Source organism: Lygodium microphyllum, chromosome 5 (genome assembly GCF_053477565.2).
Source record: "Lygodium microphyllum isolate KBCC chromosome 5, Lygodium_microphyllum_v1.1.10, whole genome shotgun sequence".
In the NCBI taxonomy this organism is placed as follows: Eukaryota; Viridiplantae; Streptophyta; class Polypodiopsida; order Schizaeales; family Lygodiaceae; genus Lygodium; species Lygodium microphyllum.
The window spans coordinates 137,489,241-137,514,441 of NC_141139.1; the positions used below are offsets into that span (position 1 = coordinate 137,489,241).

Consider the following 25,201-nt stretch of genomic DNA (forward strand, 5'->3'; position numbering starts at 1 on the left):
GGATAGTAGTACGAGTGTTGTCTCGGTGCTATCCTTACATTGCCGCAACCGATTAGTGAATGAGCATTGGAAAGCCTGGTTGTGCACAACACATTTCTGATCAAAAATTATGTTTGAGCACTCTAGGATCATCTACTTTTGCATGTGCATGTCAACCATGGTATCAGAATACAAAGGACTGGATGCATAGCACATGTTTTCGATTATGATGACCCATGCTTGAGTGTGGAGAGGCAACCTAAGCCGTAGGATAGACGTTTGTTTCTTAGGGAATCATTTGGTAAGGACACATGGTATCTCGTGGAATACTTTCAAAATGAAAGAGTGGAGTTTTTTCGTTTGTTCTATATGTTGAGCAGCGCATCAAGGGGCTAATCCCTGCGATGTAGGAGAGCTGCAATGGGGCCGCGGTGATTCCACTGAGAGGTTGCCTCCCATGTATGTGATTATTGTGGCATTTATTGCCAATGTGTATGGGTTCTCCCTCTGTGGAGTTTACAGAAAGGGAAACGTTGGACTACAAAACTATAAACGCATAGATTAGGCTTTAGGACAGTTCGTCCTTTAGCAGCAGATAGACGCTCTTGGCCTGCGAGGCCGTGTGGATGTGTTTGTCTATTATGAGCATGAGGTCGAGCTAGTGACATAGCCAGTGCCGGCCCATTTGAGGTCCCATCAGTGGTGCGTCTGCTAGGAGCTGCCAACAAGTGGTGGTTCTCGAATCTAGGGTTTTTAGGGACCAAACAGTTGGTTTATGTCCTCTGACAAGGACCGTCAAGCCAAAATATAAAAAGCAGAACGTGCTAGGAGGGCTAGATGGCGGTTGGAGATTGTAAGTCACTATTCTCCTCAAAGGAGTAGCCCGATACGCATAAAAGACAGTGGTCTTAGTAACCCAACTGCTGCACATAGTCCTTTAGGTGCAGGAGGAAGCGCAAGTTCTTCCTCTCTTCCACCAAGTCAACCCACTTCAAGTGGGGGTGTGATCCCATCAGTCCAAACTCCTATTGTTAATCCGATTGTCGTCATGGCACAACCCATTGCAATTCCTATAGGGACGCCGGATTTTCCAGCTTTAGGAGTGCCTTTGCCCATTTTTAATGGGTTAGCCGAAGAAGAAGCGGAGTTTCACATTTGTGAATTCCAAAGATTAATGTTTAATTATCGCATCCAAGATGAAGGACATCTTATGATGTTCTTTAACATGACGTTAAAAGGAAGGGCTGTAGTATGGTATCATAGCATAGAAACTCGAACCATAACCAAAATCGACCAATTTTATGCAGCTTTCTGAGGAGAATATCCCCCTGAAAGAGGTGGCCAATATTGGTTGCGTGTTTTGAATGTAACACGCCAAGACCCCCATGAGAATGTGAAAGCCTATGCCAAGAAGCTTAAGGAAGTATTTCGTAAGTTACAAACTTATATTCCTATTCCGTCAACTGCCCAATTGCAATACTTCTTGCATGGATTGGATTTTAATATTCAGGTACAATTGAGCAGTGTGGCTTTGGCTGATATAGACACCGCCATCACGTGGACAGAAGGAGTAGAGTCATGATTACAAACGGCCTACTCCTCTCGAATAAATCTTAATGCGAGTCTAGTACCTGGAGGTGATTTACCATTGATAAATGGAAGTCAAGGAATGCCTATGAATAACCCTAATGGGAGAGGAAGCATGGTTCAAAATGTACCTTTGCTGCCAGCTCCTCCCAATGTGACTATGCCTATGGCTAGTCCGTTGGCTCTACCAAATGTTGGAGGCCAAGTTTTGAACCCTAATGTTGTTCCTGTGAGTCAACAACCAATGCCCAATTAAATTGTTAGGCCAATGGAATGATGGATAGATGATCATGGCTATGAGTCGAGTGCATCTAATGTCCTTGGCGAAGTTAAGGATATGATGAAGCACAACACCGACATGATTTTTTGAACAATATCGGCAAATAGTTGTTGATGTCAATTTCCTAAATAAGCAGCAGAATCTGATAGGTAGTCGACGTCCTGAAGAGGGTGGTCCCTCAAGATTCAGCTGTAAGTGGTGTGGCAGACAACATTTCCCTAGAAACTGTCCAAATGTTAAATGTGATATTTGTGGGAAGTCGGGCCACTTATCTGCTACCTGTTGGAGTAAGATCAGTTCCCTCCAACAAGGGAGTAAACAGCTAGGTCCAGTTAATCATAGAGCGCAAGGTAATAACCTCCAGCAAAATGATGGACCAAGACAAATACTACAAAGGGGGAAGACCACTATAGAGGAGTTACCACAAGGCAATGGAATTAGCCTTATTGAGGCGGTACGCATCAATGGCACTGAAACCTCTAACCTGCGAGCCATGACAAGAGGCCAAAAGGCTAAAGAGGGTGATAAAGATAATGCAAAACCAGTTGAGGAAAACCCTAAGCAAGGGGGTAAGGGGACGCAAGTTTTGAATCCTGGCATGGAAGGTGGACCTCTAAGGCCTATTGACAAAAATTCGATCCTAAGAAGGATGAGGAAGTGCCAAGAAAGAAGACAAGAGCTAAAAAAGAAACACCAAAGCCGGTCCCAAGACCAAAATAGAGTGGTTTGGCGAGAAAAGAGAGCTTTGGCTACCTATCATGATTTTGATTTAGCAAGTTCTCTTTGCGAAGTCAAACTAGATGTAAACCTCTTACAATTGATTAAATTATCTCCAAGAGTACGCAAGAAATTCAAGAAGATTCTGCGTATTGGGTATATTGTAGAACCTTTGGGCATAGCACGAGTAGGGGAAGATTGGTTTGATCATGTTGAAAAGAATTGCCGTAGCATTCCAGCATACGTGGATGGAATATTAGTGGAGCATGCTATCGTAGACACTGGGTCCTTCGTCAATATCATAAGCTCAGAGTTGATGGAGAGGTTGGGTCTAGGCATCCAAAAAGATAGCTCTACCCTTCTTAGAATGGCTAATGATAGTCTAAGGCAACTAGAAGGTTACGTTACTAAAGTCCATGTTACAGTTGCAAGTGTAGCATGCTTCTTGGATTTTAGGGTAATAAGATTTGCAGGACATCCTAGCTATCGAGTCTTGATAAGTAGGCCTTGGATCTTACGAACAGACTGTCAAGTCGATATACCCGCCGGTCGAGTGGTTCTAGGTAGAGGTGCTAATCGAGTAATAGTCGATGCTTACCCTAAGTCCCCTCAAAGTGAGAGAGCTCCTTTATCCTCTACTGAATTAGAGACAGCAGATGATCCATCTGGTAGTGAGACATCATCCAGCGATGAATCTAAAGGGGGGTCCACTACAGAGGATATTTATCAGATAAATCTAAATGAGCCGATAGAGCCACAAGATAGGATAAGAGACACAGATGTGATTGAGTTGGACCTTGGCACGCCAAATGATTCGCGGCCAATTAAATTAGGTTCCATGCTCAGTTCAGCAGAGAGGACTATGTGTCTTTGATTCAAGAATTCCGCGATATCTTTGCTTGGAGTTATGATGAGCTGAGAGGCATTCCTCCCAGCCTGGCTGTTCATACTATTTCTGTAAAAGAAGGCAGTCGTCCTGTGCATCAGAAGGTAAGGCATATGCCTTTTGAATTGAGGGACGGACTGTTTGAGGAGTTACAAAAGTTAAGAAAAGCTGGTTTAATCTTCCCTGTACATCATACAGAATGGTGTTCACCAGTTGTTATCAAGAAGAAGAAAAACAACCAGAACTGACTATGTGTAGATTTCAGAGAGTTGAATAAGCAAACGGTTAAGGATTACTACCCGTTGCCATTTATTGACGAGATTTTGGATCAATTAGCGGGTAGGGAAATATATTCGTTTATGGATTGCACTTAATCATCAATGACTATAGTAGGAAGATGTGGGTGTATTTTTTTTCCTGATAAGGCTCAAGATTTTGGTAAGTTTAAAGAATGGATAAAACTTTTTGAGAGTGAAACAAGGAAAATTATGAAGAAGTTTGGAATAGATGGTGGTGGTGAGTTTAATTCAAAGGAGTTTAAAGACTTTTGCAAGAGCAAAGGAATTAGGCATCAATTTATGATACCTCATAAACCTCACTAGAATGGTGTTATTGAATGCCAAAATTGTACCATTATGGAACTGACAAGGTTTATGTTTAAGGGCAAGGGATTACCTAACAATTTTGGGCAAAAGCTATTAATACTATAGTTCACATTCTCAATCAGAGTTATACGAAGGCTTTGAAGGGAAAAACTCCCAGTGAGGTATTTTTTGGTAAAGAAACCATATATCTCACATTTTAGAAAATTTTCAAGAGAATGTTATGCATATATTCCAAATAATAAGAGAAACAAGTTACATCCAAAAAGCACAAAATGTATCTTCTTTGGTTATAGTGATGATAAAAAGACTTATAAAGTGTATTATCAAGAGACAAAGAAGTTCATAGGGAGCTGTGATGTGGTATTCAAAGAATAGCCACATATAGTGGAGGAGGAGAATATAAGCTCCTCCACTTTATCATCAAGCAAAGAAGTAGTCCACTATGAACCTATCCCAAGAGCTGTCCATGCTCTCAAGGAGGAGGAAGCATCATCTTTGGATGATGAGAAAAAAGTTTACCAACCTGCAATCACACCACCAGAAAAGACATTGCCACGATGGATGAAGCATATCTATGATCGCACTAATCCTATGCCTACTATAGTTGAGGAAAAATTTGGATGGAACAAGAAGGTCTATGAGAACAAAGGAGCAAAGAAAGGCTTCTACTCATAGAGTCAATATGGCCTTGTGATTGATATTATGAGAGAAGTAAAGGGTCTCATAACTTGGAAGAAGCACTCACTTGCCAATCCAACATGGAGAGCATCTATGCAAGTTGATTATGATAGCACGATAAAGAGTGACACTTAAGAGCTAGTGGATCAACCAAAAAAGAGGAAGATTATTGACACCAAGTGAGTTTGGAAGGTAAAGTATAAGGTTGATGGTGGCAACTTAGAAAATTACAAAGCCAGATTAGTTGCACAAGGATTTACACAAGTTGAAGGATTTGATTTTCATGAATCATTTGCTCCAACTATTTAACTAACCACTATTCCCATAGTACTTGATATGGATACTCATAAGAAGTGGACATTTTACCAAATGGATGTCAAATCGACATTCTTGAATAGTGACCTCAAGGAGGAGGTGTATGTGGCTTAGCCACTAGGGTTTGAGAATGTTCATTCTGAGAAAAAAGGTTGTAAGATGAAGAAGGCATTGTATGGAGGACTGAAACATGCCCCTAGAGCATGGTACTAGTGGATAGATAAATTTTTTCCAAGTTTGAATTTCCAAAGATGTGCCACATATGCTAACTTGTATGTTTACACGGATAGTAAAAATTTTGTACTGATTGTCATATATGGGGATGAACTTCTTATTCCAATGATTATAAAGATATGGTCCATCGAAATCAAAAGGCTATGAGCTCTGAGTTTGCAATAATAGACTTGGGCTTGTTGCATTATTATTTGGGGATTGAAGTCTTGGCAAAATCTTCATCTCTCAAAAGAACAATGCATGGAAGATCTTAAAAGAATTTGACATGACCAAATGTAAGGAGATAGCTACACCTATGGAGATCAATGTGAAGTTATCCATTGAGGATACATCAACAATAGTAGACTTTGGGAGCTATAGGAGTTTGATTGGCAACCTCATCTACCTACGTAACACTAGGCCAGATATCAATTTTGTTGTTGGTGTTTTGAGAAAGTTCTCAAAAACACCATAAGAAAGTCATTGGAAAGCTAGGATACAGGTGCTCAGATACTTGAAGGGAACTTTTGACTATGGTATTATATACAATTTTGGAAGCTCTCTTATGGGGAACTATGGCTCAGATTGGGCAAGTGATAGTGACTCTAGGAAATCAGTTTTTGGATATTGTTTCTCCTTAGGTTTAGAAATTTTCTTTTGGATCAATAAGAAGCAACCAACTGTGGCATTGTCTTCTCCTAAACTAGAGTACAAGGTAGCTTGCTTTGCTACATGTGAAGCAATATGATTAAGGAGGATCCTCTGGCATATGGAAGTACATGATGAAGATCCAACAGTACTAAGATTTGAAAACCAGAGTTGCATTGCCATTGCCAAAAATCTATTTTTTCATGTATGAACCAAACACATTGAGATACAGTATCACTATGTGTGTGACTTGATCTAGGATGGGATTGTAGAGCTCGTCCACTGTCCAATAGAGGAGAATGGAGTAGATATCTTCACCAATTTATTATGAAAGATCTCCTTCAAATTCATCTTCAAAGACTCAGCATTGGGCCAAGAATGTAGTTAGATGTAAGATATGCTCAATGCTCCACCCTAGTAAGGTGCCCCCAATTATCCATGGTGCTCTAATTTGTAAGGCCCCCATTATGAGGAGAAGCCATGTGTGAGCACATACATTGGGTGGGTCTAGACTCATATGTTAGATGAGACCTATGTGGCCGGATGGAAAAAAGGTAATCTTTGTGGATCTACTAGCCTTGTGTTAGATAGAGTAGTTATACCAATAGCAACTCAAGATACAAAGCATTGATTTGTGGGGTATGGGAGTTATAAGGGGTCTCCATTTTGGATTCAGAGCCCACGAAAGTGGCCTTGGGTAGGATGGGGGCCTCAAGGGGGCCTCCTGATGAGGGTCCAAGAGTAGCACCCCTAGCTCACAACTGTAAGGAAAATATTCCAAATAATATTTATTTGTCAACTAGAAAAGATTCATAATATGGTCAGACTTTCCAACCAGATTATCTTCGTGGGCAATAAAAGGAAGATCCCTCAAAAGCCATCATCAATCTATCTCTCACCGAGTTAGATTTGTTCTAGCTTCCCTTAGCTCTTTGCCTATCATTTTTTTGGATCACCATCTAAGATTCATAGTGGAAGGGCATGGGTGGATAGAGCCATCTTTGTATTAGTTTGTTTGAAATTAACGTAGTCTCTATTCTTCTTATATTTACTATGTGTTCTCTACTCCTTACTAAGATTATGTCAGTTGTGCCATATGAAATTTCTCCATAGGTGACCTTAGTTAATCAAGAAACCCAGACTCAAGTCAATCCTAGTTCATTTGACCCAAATATTTTTGTTGTCATATGCAATTTGAAGAATCTAAGAGATTTAACCAATGATATTCCAAGGAATGTTTGGGGAGCATTGCTTCAAATTTTCTCTTGATGAGCCATATGCACATTGTGAATTGAAAGTTTTTTTAGGTGGCATGTTGCAAGGTGTAAGCTTAAAATGAGGGGGAGTTGACCTAGTATGGGTGTTGATCACAAGCTGCCACCTCACACTCCATCAACATCAACCTCTCCTCTCTTGCACCACCTCAATTGTCACATTCTCTCCCAAATCACCATCATTATCATCTTCTTTCCTCCCCTCCGTTATCTTGGTAGCCTGCACCTCCTCGCTCCCCTCCTTCATGCCAAAAATGCAACTATCCCTCCATAATAATAATAAGTTTCTTTCTTTTTAAAAATATCCCCCATTAAACTATTAGTCAATGAATCTCTCTTCCTCTCCATTAATTGATAGAGAGAGAGAGAGAGAGAGAGAGAGAGAGAATAAGAGAAAGAAAGAGAGAGAAAGAGAAACAAATAGGGAAAATACAGCAATAAAAACAAAGAAGAAAGAGGGAGATACTCTCTCCACCTCTACCTCCATAAAAGTTGCATGTGTTACAATGTACCCTCCCCTTTCATTAATGTGGTATTTCATGCCAATATACCTCCCCCCCTATTTATGAATATATTTTCTAGCACCCTCGTTCTAAATGTCACATGGAGTGTGGACTAAATTCTAGGAAATCTTTTACTCTCCTTATGCCACACATTGACACGTCAAGATACCATGATATTAGCAAAATCTAACCCCGTCTCCTCATCTATAAAAGGATGACCATTAGAGAGTAATGGGAAGCAATAGATAGTTGAGAGTAGGGCAATGCCAGGAAGAGATGCATAATAAAAGATGAGTGTGTGTAACAGAGAGTGATAAGGCAACATCTCAATTTTGATGAAACATTTGGCTTTGCCATAAGGTAACATCTGAATTTTCATGACACATTTGGCTTTGCCATAATTCCTATCCACCCTCTTCTATCCTTATCCATCATCTTTGTTTCATCCTATCCACCTTCTTTTTCCATTCCTACCTCTCATGTAAGCTACTCATGAATATATGTGTGCATCATGTGGATTCAAAATAATGTATCTTTAAAATACAATTTTTATACATTTTTTATATATAGAAGGGTGTAATATAAGGGGAGAATTTACAAATTGAATAGAAAAGGGTTACATTTTATTCATGAAAAATTCACAGATAAGGATATTTATAAATAGGCCTTGAACATAGGTGATGTGGAGGATATACATATAGTAACTTCCCCAAGTCCTACCTACCCTTTTTATCCCATACTACCTACTTCTTTTCTATCCATCCATCATGCCCCTGCGCAAGAAGGTGAATGTGTTAAATGAGACAAGGCCCTCTAATGTAGCAAGTGTGTTATCAATGATACTTAGGGCAGGGAAAATAGTGGCCAATGACACTATCCATTTCAATGTACAATATGATGTATTCTTTGCCTAAGTATTTGCATGTAAATTTTTACATAAACTTTATTATTCCTATAGATCAATTATAGACTATTAGATTAACTGTCTATGTAATGAATAAGTTTCAAGTTTCAAAAATGACCATAAATTATATACTTAAGCTTACTTATGATTAACGAATTTGTAGATATTTTATTTGATATTTATTTATAGATATATCTTTGAAAACCATCAAATTTATCCGAAACTATTGTGCATTTTTAATCATATATTTTATGGTTAAATGACCATTTATGCATGCACATCAATAATTTAGAAAAACTTAGGATGATAGCATTCTTGCTAGGAAGTATGAGCTTGGTATTAAAAATAATACATAAATAATTCAATAAATTATTAATGCATGTCTTAAGTTGTTATCATTCATTAAAAATCTTATTGAAACACCTAATTGGAAATAAAAAATTTATATATTATTTCACTCATAGTCAAGAAAGTAAATTTCAACAGACAAAATGATATACTAAATTAATATATAAAAATTATTGAGCACTCTAAAAATTAAAATAGAATGGTTAAACTTAGCCACATACTAATAAAATCATGTAATTCTAGATATGTGATGCATAGAAAATCTATCAAATGAGTAGATTGTACCTCCCTCAAGGGCAACTATCAAGACTCAATTTGAGATCATTTATGTTCTACTTATGAGCACTAAACAAACGTCTAGGTACGAAGGTCCCATATGGAAGATTTCCTCCTATAGCTACGTGTAACCAAGGGGGCTCTAGTCTCAAAAGGGTGTCCATAGAGTGAATAATGAGAGAGCTTAATAGCCTTTGTAAAGGCTATATAATCCATATTATTAAGGCTAAATAGGCTATCCTTTCACCCTAAGTTTTTTAGCATACTTGAGATAGAGTGAGTCACACACACACACACACACACACACACACACACACACACACACACACACACACACACACACACACACACACACACACACACATGTAATAGTAGAAATAGAGGAGAAGAAAGTGGGAAGAGGGAGAAAGTAGTGGGAGGAGAAGAGAAGGTGGTGAAGGGAGGAAGAGAAATAAGGGAAGAAGAGTAGGAGAAGAAGAGAAGGGAGAAGATGAGATAAAAAAGAAGAGAAGAAGGAAAAAAGAGAAGAGAGAAGAGAGGTAGAGAGAAGGGAACTAGAGAAAGAGAGGTAGAGAGAAAGAAGGGAACTAGAGAAAGAAGGAAAAAAGAGAAGAGGGAAGAGAGGTAGAGAGAAGGGAACTAGAGAAAGAGAGGTAGAGAGAAAGAAGGGAACTAGAGAAAGAAGGAAAAAAGAGAAGAGAGGTAGCACTACAACAAAAAGGCCTCATAAACGCACTTTTAGACACGATTTTTGAATATAGAGAAATTCTTACGGGCGCGTCTATCCGCCTGTCTATTTGCGCGTCTACCATTTCACGTCTATAATCGCATGTATCAATGAATTTACACGCACAAATAGACGCGCAATAGACGCACATATACACGATGTCGTGCTGCTACGCATCCGAGCCGTAAACGCCTCCATTTTTGTTGTGCATCTGTGTTATCTTTTTGCGTGTGTTTCATTGTGTTTGATTGCTGCATTATTTTTTCGTCCTTTTCAGTATTCGCATCCAATGTACATACACCACTTGTGTGTTTGTGTTTGTGTGTGTTTCTGTTTGTGTGCATGTTGTGTGTGTGTCAGAAAAATATGAAAAATTGATGCCAAAGAATATTATTATGCTGTCAATTTCAATGATGAATTCCAAGAAAAGTGCAGGATACCGTGGAATCAAAGGAAGCTTACATTTAAGCTATGAAGATAAAGGTTGCACGTGAACAAGGCCAATGTAACATGCGGGATAAAGCATTCTTGAAGAAGAACATAGCCATGGGTTATGTAAGTTCAGGGAATCATAAGAATGGCACAAAATTGAAAGTTTCAGTCAGAGGGAAGATAAATGATGCTTTTGTTACAAAGATGCCATTTACAGGGTTGGTCTAATAGCCACAGGGGCTCCTCCACGTGGTCACTCAGAAATACTAGATGCATCAGAGAAGGTTGTCGGAGAAGTTACCAGCGGAGGTTTTAGTCCTTGCTAATAGGAGCAACTAAATTTGTTGGGCCTTTTTGGGGAGGCTAGCCTATTCTGGTCAAAGGGGGAGCTTTTTCTGGCTCGTTCTACTACCGTGAGATGGGGGCTCCTACCATGGCGCTGTCTTCTTCGAACGGCATCTGATTCCAGGAGAGCGACGTGAACAATGACCAGCTGTGACTCCCACTTCAACAGCTCTATTATGCCTTGGTGTAGGCCAAGCAGATGGCGCCTGTGATCAGTCCAGACATCGTCTAGCAGCCAATCCTGGCAAAGCTCATAGAAAGGAGCAGAAGAACCATCTCTTGAATCGATCAGTCTTTTGCATATGACTTTGCTTATTTGCCCATCGATTTCAAAAACCGATGCAATTTGGGACGCCACCAGGTGCAAAAAAACGAGTCTGAATCCTTATCCACAAGAATTTCAGATCTAAGGCGGATCAGAGAAGTTTGAATTCTAGGCTGAAATTAGACAAAGGTCCATATGGGGCATTGCAACCAATCCGATTCTGATGACGGGCAGCACCATCATCTCCATGGTCTTCATGAATTTCGCCTTCTATTCTGCTAATCCGGAAAACATGTGTCCTCATCATCAACAACCTTCGCCCTGACCAGAATGTCGAGTGGAGAGGGGGGAATCGAATCCACAGTTTGATGCAGCAGTAAACGACATCACGATCTTAGAATACCATGTTGGGGAATATGGGAATTTCCCATAAGTTTGGGACACGTGGTCAAATCTTTGGATTTGTCATAACTTGAATACTATAACTCCAAATCGAGCGCTCTATAGCTCAATAGATTCCATTTTTCAAGCGCTTTCCAATGATAGGTCACATCATATGGTTTTGAGAAACTTATGGGCATGTTATCCGGCTGCCACCTTTTTAGTAATCAAAAGATGGGAATTGGGAGATTCCCAAACTCACTAATATTGTGTTTCAGCTAATCGTTTGACGCAGGCTTGATTCGGATGCAGGGAGTTTCAGGGGAAGGGGAAGTTCTTGATCGAGGAGGAATCTCACAGTCTCAGCGATAATGGATTCAAGGAACAGGCCGTAGATGCTAGCGCACATCAACAAGTCGCTCACCACCACCATCTACGACACTCTCTGGGTGCCCAGCAAGTATATGAGCTCAATGATGCTGATTTGAACAAGGTGGCTGAGTAAAAAGTTAGCATGCATCAAGTGTGGAACTTTCGGTGCTTCAAGTCTGATTCACAGGCAACTTGCCACTGGGGACTTCAAAGGAAATCTTCATATCTGGGATTTAGAGAAGCTGAATATGCTTGTGTTCCATGTTAAAGGTCATGAAAGTATCATCAATGCCATTGATGGATGTGGTGGATTGGGAATTGGTTATGGTGCTCCAGAAATTGTAACAGCTGGGCATGATGGAAGGGTTTGTGTTTGGAACCAGCGCCAGAAGGATGACCCTGTTGTTGCGTTGTTGCATTTGAGCCTGAAACACAAGAAAGTGCAAGAGATTGTTGGACGGTCACTTTTGGGAACTCTTACAATGATGAAGAGTGGTGTATTTTGGCAGGTTATGATAATGGTGATATAAAACTGTTTGATTTGAAGATGTTAGATGGGAAACCAGCACAGATAATGGGGTATGCAGTGTCCAGTTTGATCGTAAAGACATAAAAATGAACAAATGTGTTGCAACCACGTTGGAATCAAAATTTCATGTGTTTGACCTCCGAATTCAACATCCAGAAACAGGGATTGCTGCCCACAGAAGTTCATTGTACTGGCATTGTATGGATTTTTGAGAATTGTTCACAGGGATTGCTACCCACCAGAACTCATCAAGCCTATGTGCCAATGGCAGAACTATCCTCGAACACCTGAATGCGAAGCTGGTTATGAGATACTATAGATTTATCTGAACATGGACCTCATGTAATTTACTTGACAAGCAATATAGTGAACTTTGACATCATAAATTCGATTTCTTCTTGTTAGCCTCTTTCCTTGCTGTAACTTGAACCCCGTGTTCAGCAGCTCTTACACGAACTCTACGACATTTTTGGTGAACCCGACGTGAAAGTGCTGCGTCAATTTTCAGCAAGATGGGAGACTCGCAAGAAGAGATGACGGATGAGAATGTCATGAAGCATCTGTTTCAGTCATTTACATCCTATATGCAGCAGCAAGCTCACGCGAAACATGATAGTGATGCCATGGATGCCTTGAAAGCTGTCCAACAAGAGATGAAGCAGTTCAACGGCCAACAAGTTTTAACTTACCTGCATTTGTATGAAGAAAAGATGAATTTTTTTGGGGTTTCTCAAGATGTTTGGAGCCGCTACTTCTTGCGGATCGTGGTTCGCGTGCTTGAAGTTCGAATTTCAAAAATTCAAGGAACACATGCTGGTTGGACAGAGTTTAAGAAGGCATTAAAAGATGAATATTTCCTGGAGGATACAGGTCTTATGAACCGCAGGAATTTCTTAGCATGGGTTTCTATGCCTAATAAGGGACTTTCAGTTACCGCCCTTCTACGAGAGTTTGAGAGCCGCTATGATCAGTTGGATGGGACTGAACAGCAAGCTTTGGAGATGCAGTTACAAGCTGCAGATGCTGATTTACAGGAAAAGTTGGATGATCTTTTGGAAGTTCAAGCTACTGATTCAGGTTTAAAGACCGAGTGGAGACATGTCATTGATGCTGTGAATGCGCTTGTTAAGAAGCAGCGCAGGAGGATACGATTGCATCGTAATACAGGATCTGCTTCTGAAAAATCCTTGGAGACCTCTACTTCTACCCCTGCTGCAAGTTCTATGCCTAAGCCTACTCCTCCTATTGTAAATCCACCAGTTCCTGCTGCTCCAGTGCCCTTATCAGTAGATGATGTTATTAAAGGCTTGGCATATTTGACGATAGAGGCAATCAAAGCTGAAGTTGGGAAGTTAAAAGAGCAACTTATGTTAGTACCTGTTGTAGCACCTGCTCCAGTGACTGCTTTTCCAACTGGCCAAAGAAAAGGGAGACGATGTATTTGGTGCGATAGTATAGAGCACCAACACTGCAAAGATTGTGATGCTTTTCAGGAAGCATGTAAGAAGAACGTAGTGTTTTGGGGACAAGATGGGAAGATATGGCTGACAGAGACTGGTGCTCCTCTTGACACGAACTTTGGTAAGGGAGGCATGAAGAAGCTCGTTGATGATATGGCTGCGCGATTAGCTTACGTGAGTGTTAGAGGAGATGTTTTAGCTTATGGAGTCCATCTTGAGCAGAAATCAGATGGAGATTCTGCCTTATGGTCCTCTGCCTTGGAGATAGTGAGAAGAGGGAAAGTTCAAGCATCCACTATGACTTGTGTGGGCTCCAACATCCGAGGAGAAACGGGATGGGATTCTCCTGTTGACAGGTATTCTATTTTTGCTTATATGGCAAAAACACAGGGTTTAGATGCCATGGTTGAGGAAAAGAGAAGAAGAGATGAGGAGGGTCTCAGCACCTCCAAAAAGACTAGAGGGGGTGACTTTGTTTCACCACCTATTACAGCTCCACCTATGACGAGTTCTCCAGCTCAATCAGGTCCTGAACAACCTATGGCAGACAAACAGATGAAAGAAAAGAGACAACCAAGAAAGGAGCCAGGATTCAAGCTCTTGTCAGACCTTGATATGCAGACGGATATGAGTAAGATTTTTCATGAAAGAATTTTAAATAGTGAAGTCACTTTTACTGTTGGAGAAGCTCTTGGGATTGCTAGAAGAGAAATACAGGATCAAATGCAGGATCTTTTGCGGAGGAAACGACATGCAATGGAAGGACCTGCTTTACAGGGATTATGGCATGGAGCTCTTGGGGAAGAGTATGATGATGCAGTGATGGTTGAGAATGCTTCTGTCAATCCGCAGTTGGAGAAAATAGTTCAGCCTATGCAGTATGAAGATGATGATACCCCTATCCTCATTCCTCGTAGTCATTTTTCATGCAGTCATTGGGCTAGAGCAACCACTGAGATGGTGGTAAGGATTGGAGAGAAACAGATTCCTTTGGTCGCTTTAGTCGATCATGGTTCCGAGATTAATCTTATTGCTCGAGGTGTTTATGAGGGTGGCAAGTGGCCTATGGATGCAGAGCATGGCTGACGCATGAGAGCAGCCAATAATACTTCTGGTAATATGTATGTTGCTTGTCCGAGCATCCGAATTTCTATTGGTAATGTTGAAGAGGATTATCATTGCTTTGTTCAGGATTCTTACTCTTCTCCGATTATTCTTGGACAGCCTTTCATTACAGAAGCAAGAATGGAGATGAAAGTGATGGATGATGGCTCAACCTATGCTCGGATACGCAGTAAGGATGGTATGCGAGCTATTCAGTTTATGACTGTTGGAGTAAATCATCTGAGAAACAGGGACTCCTTGCGTGAGGCACCACTACCTACAAAGGAGTTGGATTTTCATTAGGTACCGCTGTCTTGCGAGACGACAGTGGTATGGAGCGGAGGAAAGAGGAGATCTCGCCTCCTGGCAGCCAGTCTTTCTCCACTAATTTTTATGGGTTTTCTTCAGATAGTTCAGTGAGTTATCAGAAAATTTCAGATTTGTCTAGAGCTGCCAGGCAGTACATTGGTCGTAAGGAGAAAGAGTTGAAGACTGCATGTATTTTGCAAGCAGATGAGCATGTGGATGGGCTGTATGAAGGAATGTCTTATGCAGATACATTGTCTGAGATGGGAAATATGCTGAAAACTGTTGTATGTAAGGGTTCAAGGATCATACCTGTGCAAACCTTGGATATGCATCAGGAAATTTCTGATTTTATGCTGAAAACAGAGTTAGAGGCTGAGAAAAATCAGCAAATCGAATCTATAGCTAACCTTGATCAGCTTTCAGAGTTGCAGAGGGCTGAAACCTTTTAGCCAGCAGAGTTAAATGCTGGAAAAATTCAGCATATAGAGTATGAGGCTGCATCATGGCAGTCCACAAAGCAGAGGGCTGAAACCATTCAGCCAACAGAGTTTAATGCTAAAAAATTTCAGCATACAGAGTTTCAGGCTGCACCCATGCAGTCCATAGAGCAAAGGGCTAAAATCTTTCAGTCAACAGAGTTGAGAGTTGCTGAAAAATTGCAGAAATTGCAGCAAAGAAGAGAGTGCCTGACTGATGCCAAGGTTGACACGAAGTATAAAACAGTTGATAAGAAGGTTAAGCTGATTGCAGGCCCGCTTCCTCCTGATAATGATGAGCAGATAGAAAAAGCTATGAAGCAGCCTATGTTGAGAGATCCTGCAAATATTGGACATGAATTTACAGCTCAAACTCTTGCAGAATTGAAGATTGAAAATGATGATTTCTTGCTTCCAGTGGAAAAAGAATGTTTTAGAGAGATGCTTGGACGACATGGTAAGGCATTTTCTTTCTTTCCTCATGAAATTGGCTTCATTAGTCCCGAATTGGTTGCGCCTATGGTCATCTTCACTGTCCCTCATGTGCCATGGAATATACGTCCTATACCTGTGCCTAGAGCACACTTGCCAAAGCTAATAGAGTTGCTGAATGAGAAGATTAAGATGGGGATTTTGGAACCCTCTTCTGCACCTTATTCTAATAGGTGGTTTACTATACCAAAGAAGAATGGAACCTTGAGATTTATTCAGGATATGTAGCCCGTGAATAAAGTGACAATCAGGAATGTGGGAACAGGTCCAGTTGTGGATGAGTTTGCTGAGGCTTTTGCAGGACGAGCCATCTATTCCCTAGGTGACTTGTATTCTGGTTATGACCAGTTTCAGCTTGCCTTGGAAAGCAGGGATTTTACCACTATGCGGACACCTATTGGTCTTGTGAGGATGTGTAGCTTGCCTCAAGGTGCCACCAACTCAGTTGCTCATATGATGAATGCTATGCATAGAGTTCTGCGAGACTATATTCCGCAGTATACCATGCCTTTCCTAGATTATGTGCCTATTAAGGGTTGTGCAGAAGAAGAAAAGAATGAGAGTCTTGATTTGCGAGGATGTAGACAGTTTGTGGCTGAACACTTGGTTGCGTGTGAGCAAATATTGACAAGGTTAGAGGAGGTGAATTTGACTCTTTCAGGGCTGAAATCTGTCTTTGGTGTTAATGAAGTTATCATAGTTGGGCATATGGTTGGTTATTATGGCAGAAAGCCTTCACCTGCAAAGGTGGATGCCATAAGCAGGATTGCAAAGTATTGCTCGACTACTTCAGAGGTGCGGAGATTTGTGGGAGCTTGTATATTTTACATGATTTGGATTCCTCATTTTGCTCACATAGTAGATGTTCTCTATCAGTTGCTTCGAAAGGGGCAGAAATTTCATTGGGATGAGAAGCATTCGAAAGCCATGCGTAAACTCAAGAAGTTGTTGCAGTCAGCTCCTACTCTTGGCAAGGCGGATTATCAGTGTGGACGGCCAATCATGTTGACAGTTGATACCAGCCCTATTGGCATAGGATGGGCAGTGGGACAGGATGATGCTGATGGGAATAGATATGCAATCCGTTTTGGAGCTAAAGTTCTTAATGAGCGGCAGATGAGATATTCGCAGATTAAAAGAGAGTTGTGGGGAGTAGTCACTGCATTGAAGTGTGATAAAGGGTATTTTATTGGTGCTTCAATTGTTGTGGAAACAGATTGCTTGCCTTTGCTTGGCATGATTACTAGCTGTTCGACTCCAGATATAGCGATGCTTCGGTGGATTGCTTACATCAAATCATTGAATTTTGACACATAGCAGGAAAAGATAATCTAGTTGCTGACATGCTGTCTAGAGCGAGATATGAGGATGAGGAGTCAATGCTTGCAGAAGATGATGAGACAGAGTTTGCAGCTTCTGTCCTTGTTCATGATTGTCATGTATCTACTGTTGAAGCCTTTACTGAAGAACTCTATGTTGACGAGTGGCTGCAAATTGGTCAGTATCTGAGTTCATTGACTCAAAGAGCTGATTGGACAGATGATGTATTCAAGAAAATCAGAAGAAAGGCTTATGGGTATTTCTTGAAAGATGGTTTTCTTTGGAAGCACCCAAAGAAGAGAGGTGGCCTACCCTTGAGAGTAGTTTGTGAGGCAGCGATGCAGATACAGATTGTGCGAGAGTTTCATGAGAGTTCTTAGGCTGGTCATAGAGGTGTGTGGGCTACCTATGAGAAAATCAAAGAAAGATACTGGTGGAAAGGGATGTATAAAGATGTTTCCCACTTTGTGGAGACTTGCAGGGTCTATCAGCTTTACTCTTTAGTGCGGCATCGTGATGAGTTGCATCCGACCTATCCGCTATGTATGCATTATAAATGGGTGGTTGACTTGGTTACTTTGCCAGTGGGACTTTGGCAGATGAGATATCTTGTCTTGGCTAGGGAGGATCTTACAAACTATGTTGAAGGTAGATCTTTGCGGACGAAAACCACAACTACAGTATGTAAATTCTTGTTGGAAGAAATATTTTGCAGGTATGGATGTATAGGCAAGATTACAGTTGATCGTGGAGAGCTAGATGCAGACGAAGCTAGAGAATTTTTCTCACGGCTTGGGATTAAGTTGGCTCTTACTACTGCCTATAATCCAGAGGGGATGGCAAGAGCGAAAGAGGACATCCGCCGATAGTTAAGGCATTGGCAAAAGCTTGTAGAGGTCGGATTGGAGATTTTCCAAGATTACTACCTTTTGCATTGTGGGCAGACCTCTCTACACATAGCGTGACTACTGGATATATGCCTGCAGAGTTGATGTATGGGCAAAAACCTGTCATGCCTACTGAAATTTGTGCTCTCACGTGGAGTGCTCTTCCTTGGTATGAGAATTTATCAAGAGAGGAGCTTCTAGCTCTTCGGATTCGTCAACTAGAGAGAAGGGCAGAAGATGTGCAGCTAGCAATTGATTGTTTGAAGGCAGCCCGACTCAGAAACAAGGACAGGTTTGATTTGAGGCATCGCTTGCGGCCTAGAGCCATAAAAGAGGGAGATTGGGTTCTAGTCTACGACAGTAGCCTAGAGAATCAGCATAGTAGCATGAGAAAAATGGTTCAAAGATGGTTCGGACCATATGAGGTGAAACAGGTTTTTCACAATGCTACCTATGAGTTGGCTGAATTGGATGGGACGGTATTGAGGGTGCCCATTGCTGGAAAACGAGTCAAGATTTTTAAGAGAAGAGAAGATGAAGAGTATGCACTTGAAGCATTGGCAGAAGAAGAGCAGTCAAAAGAAATTCTAGCAGAAGAATCAGAGAATATGGATGATGAAGCTGATGGAGAAACAGGTCTATCGGAAACTCATGAAGGACTAGACCTGTTTGTGGACTTAGACGATCATGGATAGTTGGCTCATCCGGAGAATGCACAGGTTTAGAGGGGGTGGATGTCGTGCTACTGCGCATCCGAGCCCTAAACGCCTCCATTTTTGTTGTGCATTTGTGTTATCTTTTTGCGTGTGTTTCATTGCGTTTGATTGCTGCATTATTTTTCCGTCCTTTTCAGTATCCGCATCCAATGTACATACACCACTTGTGTGTTTGTGTGTTTCTGTTTGTGTCCATGTTGTGTGTGTGTCAGAAAAATATGAAAAACTGATGCCAAAGAATATTATTATGCTATCAATTTCAATGATGAATTCCAAGAAAAGTGCAGGATACCGTGGAATCAAAGGAAGCTTACATTTAAGCTATGAAGATAAAGGTTGCACATGAACAAGGCCAACGTAACATGCGGGATAAAGCATTCTTGAAGAAGAACATAGCCATGGGATATGTAAGTTCAGGGAATCATAAGAATGGCACAAAATTGAAAGTTTCAGTCAGAGGCAAGATAAATGATGCTGTTGTTACAAAGATGCCATTTGCAGGGTTGGTCTAATAGCCACAGGGGGCTCCTCCACGTGGTCACTCAGAAATACTGGATGCATCAGAGAAGGCTGTCAGAGAAGTTACCAGCGGAGGTTTTAGTCCTTGCTAATAGGAGCAACTAAATTTGTTGGGCCTTTTTGGGGAGGCTAGCCTATTCTGGTCAAAGGGGGAGCTTTTTCTGGCTCGTTCTACTACCATGAGATGGGGGCTCCTACCATGGCGCTATCTTCTTCGAATGGCATCTGATTCCAGGAGAGCGACGTGAACAATGACCAGCTGTGACTCCCACTTCAACAGCTGTATTACGCCTTGGTGCAGGCCAAGCAGATGGCGCCTGTGATCAGTCCAGACATCGTCTAGCAGCCGATCCTGGCAAAGCTCATAGAAAGGAGTAGAAGAACCATCCCTCGAATCGATCAGTCTTTTGCATATGACTTTGCTTATTTGCCCATCGATTTCAAAAACCGATGCAATTTGGGATGCCACCAGGTGCAAAAAAACGAGTCTGAATCCTTATCCGCAAGAATTTCAGATCCAAGGCGGATCAGAGAAGTTTGAATTCTAGGCTGAAATTAGACAAAGGTTGATATGGGGCGTTGCAACCAGTCCGATTCTGATGGGCAGCACCATCATCTCCATGGTCTTCATGAATTTTGCCTTCTATTTTGCTAATCCGAAAAACCTGTGTCCTCATCATCAACAACCTTCGCTCTGACCAGAATGTCGAGTGGAGAGGGGGGAATCGAATCCACAGTTTGATGCAGCAGTAAACGACATCACAATCTCAGCTAATCGTTTGACGCAAGCCTGATTCGGATGCAGGGAGTTTCGGGGGAAGGGGAAGTTCTTGATCGAGGAGGGATCTCGTAGTCTCAGCGACAATGGACTCAAGGAACAGGCTGCAGATGCTGGCGCACATCAGCAAGTCACTCACCACCACCATCTACGACACTCTCTGGGTGCGTAGCAGGTATATGAGCTCAATGATGCTGATTTGAATAAGGTGGCTGAGTCTGAAAAGTCAGCATGCATCAAGTGTGGAACTTTCGGTGCTTCAAGTCTGATTGACAGGCAACTTGTCACTGGGGACTTCAAAGGAAATCTTCATATCTGGGATTTAGAGAAGCGGAATATGCTTGTGTTCCATGTTAAAGGTCATGAAAGTATCATAAATGCCATTGATGGATGTGGTGGATTGGGAATTGGTTATGGTGCTCCAGAAATTGTAACAACTGGGCATGATGGAAGGGTTTGCGTTTGGGACCAGCGCCAGAAGGATGACCTTGTTGTTGCGTTGTTGCATTTGAGCCTGAAACACAAGAAAGTGTAAGAGATTGTTGGACAGTCGCTTTTGGGAACTCTTACAATGATGAAGAGCGGTGTATTTTGGCAGGTTATGATAATGGTGATATAAAACTGTTTGATTTGAAGATGTTAGATGGGAAACCAGCACAGATAATAGGGTATGCAGTGTCCAGTTTGATCGTAAAGACATAAAAATGAACAAATGTGTTGCAACCACGTTGGAATCAAAATTTCATGTGTTTGACCTCCGAATTCAACATCCAGAAACAGGGATTGCTGCCCACAGAACTTCATTGTACTGGCATTGTATGGATTTCTGAGAATTGTTCACACGGATTGCTGCCCAGCAGAACTCATCAAGCCTATGTGCCAATGGCAGAACTGTCCTCGAACACCTGAATGCGACGCTGGTTATGAGATACTATAGATTTATCTGAACATGGACCTCATGTAATTTACTTGACAAGTAATATAGTGAACTTTGACATCATAAATTCGATTTTTTCTTGTTAGCCTCTTTCCTTGCTGCAACTTGAACCCCGTGTTCAGCAGCTCTTACACGAACTCTACGACAACGCGCATATAGACACGTTGGTAGACACGCTTTTACAAGCACTGATAGACGCGAACGGAAAACAAAAAATGTCATTTTTAAAAAATATATATTTAATTTCTTTTTTAAATTTGAATTATGAAGCGCGTGTATAAGCATGTGTAGTCTGCATTATAGACGCACGTATAAATACGAATTATTTGCAATTTAGACGCGCTGATATACGCGCAAAACAGAACTGTTTTTTGTTCCCCCTCCCATACATCAAATTGTGTATTTGGAAAAAAGACAATGTGTCTTACCGGCACGAGAATTGAAAATAAAAGTCCATGTATTCATTATATATCAAAAGCATTTACAAGGGAAGTTTAAGTGCTTGCGACCTAAAGCATGGCCGCAAGCAGTAGGCTCAAAGAGATATCATACATATACAAGAAAATAAGGCCTCATGAGGAGGTATGGTGCTCCTCTACGAATCTGAAGAGGAAACATCTTCGCTAGTACCACCATGGCTACTAGCATCGCTATCCCCCTCCTCGCTATGCTCCACATCCGGGTTCGCCTACACACACAAAAGATCAGGGTTGCTTACATAGACAACGTGGAGAAAAAGTCATAATTAGCTATACTTTTAATAGGAAAGTAAGAAAAACATACCTCCTCTTGCTGTCGAATCCTCATGGCCCGGTTGTATTGGTCCTCAGTGATGAGACCCTCCTCATAAAAGTGAAGCCATGTCGCTATGCGATTATGGCCTCGATGGTAACCTACCTCTCTAGGAGTAGGTGTCCTACCAACGATGGTAGTTTGCAAAAAATTTAGAGATATACAAACAATTATGAGTCACAATATATTAAACTAAAATATATAAAGAATTGAAAGAAATATAAATTTAAAAAAACTAGAAATCAAAGTATACTTACAAACTCTGTCTCCCACGACTCTCTGCCGCCCGATCCGTAATGCGACGATCCCATGGTTTCCATTTGGATCCGTCGCGCCTCTGCGTGCTGGTGACTCTTCACTTTCTCAGCTGCTTTCTGCTTGGCTTTCTTCCACTCTATGCAGTGGCACATAAGTGGTTGGCTATAGGCTCCACGCCCCTTCTCCAGCCTCCGCAGTGAGTCCCTCGCCCGTGTCATGAGGTGGGATCTTTTGTTGTGAAGCATATCCCTCACTTTTGTACGTCCCCAATCATCCGAGAATCGCTGACCCTCAGGATTTGGGTACCTCCTATGGACTGACCTCAACACCTCCTGCCACAAGCCGCTTTTCTGATTTTTGAAGGCAATGAAACAATCTTTATATGTCGCATGCACGACGCTCCTCATGTACGCCATTACATCCCTTCCCTCATCATCATGAAAGATGCCACCAGCATCAGTAACTCTATAGTACTGGCGTACAACCTCCTCTACGTGATCTACTGGTGAGGGTGATCGCTCGCCACCTCCTAGGCAACCCCCACACAAGCCTCGTCCTCCCCCTCGACTCTCCCTCCTCCCTCTCTGTCGACTACCCTCTGCCTCGCTGGACGCACGAGCTTCTGCAGATGCACGTACTTCTGTAAATGCTTATGCTTCAGTCGATGCACGTGGACACGTGGAGTACCTGCATATGGAGTACCTGCATGAGGAGTACCTGCATGTGGAGTCTGGGAAGTAGTGCTAGGCAAAGATGCCAGAGGCGTCCCAGACATGACACTGAACATCTCATCCGCTCTGGGAGAGCGGCCAAGGTATCTGGTCATCTCTCCCATGAAGTCTTCCCTACTAGGAAAACCTCCAAAAAATGCATTGACCCCCTGCCAAAGAAGGCCAATGTATCATTCATGTGATCCACATTCGGGTCATTGCTAGATGAACCAGGATACGACATCTGCAAACAAAACACAGGAAAAAGATAAATTTATTTGCATACAAAAAATCATATATTACCTACATTTTCAAAGAGCTTTCTTTAGACATTGAGCATAACACTTAAGTGCTAATGCTTCTCTTAAACAAGAAAACTGATAAACACAAACATGGGATTGGTCACATTCATCATTGCAAAAATATATTGTTTACTATCAGAACTGGGAGACCTGGCGCGTGTATCCCCGTGTCTAAATTGCAGGTTAGACGTGCCCTCAGACGCGCTCCAGAGTGAACCTTCTGTCCAGCGCGTCTATCTGCGCATCTAAGATGTAGCACAGACGCGCTGTCAGACGCGCATCCTAGGTCAATGTGCGTGTATAATCGCGTGTAGACTGCAGGTCAGGATGCGGTGCCACATCATCAGATGCTCCCTCCCGGGCGTCGAGAGGCTGCAAAACGTCGACGCGAGGAGGCAGAGTCTTCAACAAGAGTAGAGACTGACGACCATGATAGTAGCCCTCATGAAATGCCCCATCAAGTCATAGAGGATGAGATTTTGGACAACATGGTACACCATCTATTTTCACAACCGGTTCAGGGAGAAGGTCACTCTATGAAGCCAGATGATCCACTATATGTAGCATCATCTATTCCGTTGTATGAAGGTTGTACGTACTCCGTTCTTCATGCGTCCCTCGAGATACTTAACTTGCAAACAATTTATGGATGGAGTAATGTTAGTTTGGATGCGCTATTGAAGTAGGTATCAATTCAGTTTGGCTTATGAATCATAATATTAATTGTTCTATTTTGAAATTAGACAGAAATATATGTTGGTTCTTTTTTAACTCACTTTTAAAAATATATGTAGGTTATTATCACAAATGCTTCCAAAAGGAAACAAATTTCCAACTAAGAGAGAGCAAGCAAGACATTACTTGACATCTCTGGGAGGCCTTGATTATGTCAAGATCCATGCATGTGTCAATGATTGTGTCTTATTTCGTGGGATTCATGAGTTCACACGAGAGTGTCCTGTTTGTGGCGAATCAAGATACGAAGTGGAGATGAAGTCAATGGATGTGCCTCGTAAGGTTTTGCGACATTTTCCGATTGTTCCACGTATAAAACTTATGTTCAAGTGTAAGTCTATTGGAAAGCTCATGTCATGGCATTCTAGTCATCGTTCAAGTGTTGGAAAATGGAGGATCCCTGCAGACACACCGGCATGGCAACATATAGATAATTTGTGGCCCGTTTTCAAAGAAGAGCCAAGAAATTTGAGATTTGGTTTAGATATGGATGGAATGAATCCATTTGGCATCAAAAGCACATCATACAGTATATGGCCAGTGGTATTGGTGAACTATAATATTCCTCCATCCATGGCAATAAAAAAGGGATATGTGATGTTGTCCCTTCTGATTCCTGGAAAGCACAAGGTAAAAAAACATGGACATTTACTTAGAGCCTTTGATTGAAGAGTTAGAAATGTTATGGGAAGGTATTGAGGTGCAAGATACAAGTGCATCTGCATCCTCTAGAGATTTCACATTGAAGGCCATGTTGTTGTGGACCATGCACGACTTTCCAGGATACGGAGAGTGTTCAGGTACATGTATATACTCTATATTTGAAATTCAAGACTTGAATCAATTGCATTTTATTAATTCACTTGTTTTTTCAGGTTTAACCACATCAAGATATCATGCATGTCCTATTTGCGGTCCCTCTCTAGTTTCCTCTAGGCCGGCACGTTTAAAGAAGGTTATCTACGACAATCATCATCGATTTCTTCCTATTGACCATCCCAAATATGTTCTCCCTACTAATGGAATGACTCCACAATCTCTAACCATTCGAGATTGGAAGGAGAGATGGATTAATGCCGACAGCCACCCTCCACTCGGCATGAGTCAGTAAGAAGTGCATTTCTCTCGATTGACTTTAAAGT

The 25,201-nt window shown here is 41.6% G+C and overlaps 2 pseudogenes; both read left to right on the forward strand.

Moving 5' to 3' along the window:
* The first annotated feature begins 11,734 nt into the window (after positions 1-11,734).
* On the forward strand, positions 11,735-12,476 carry LOC148036450 (uncharacterized; annotated as a pseudogene).
* A 7,935-nt stretch (positions 12,477-20,411) lies between these two features.
* LOC148036451 (uncharacterized) lies at positions 20,412-21,155 on the forward strand (annotated as a pseudogene).
* Positions 21,156-25,201: the final 4,046 nt, after the last annotated feature.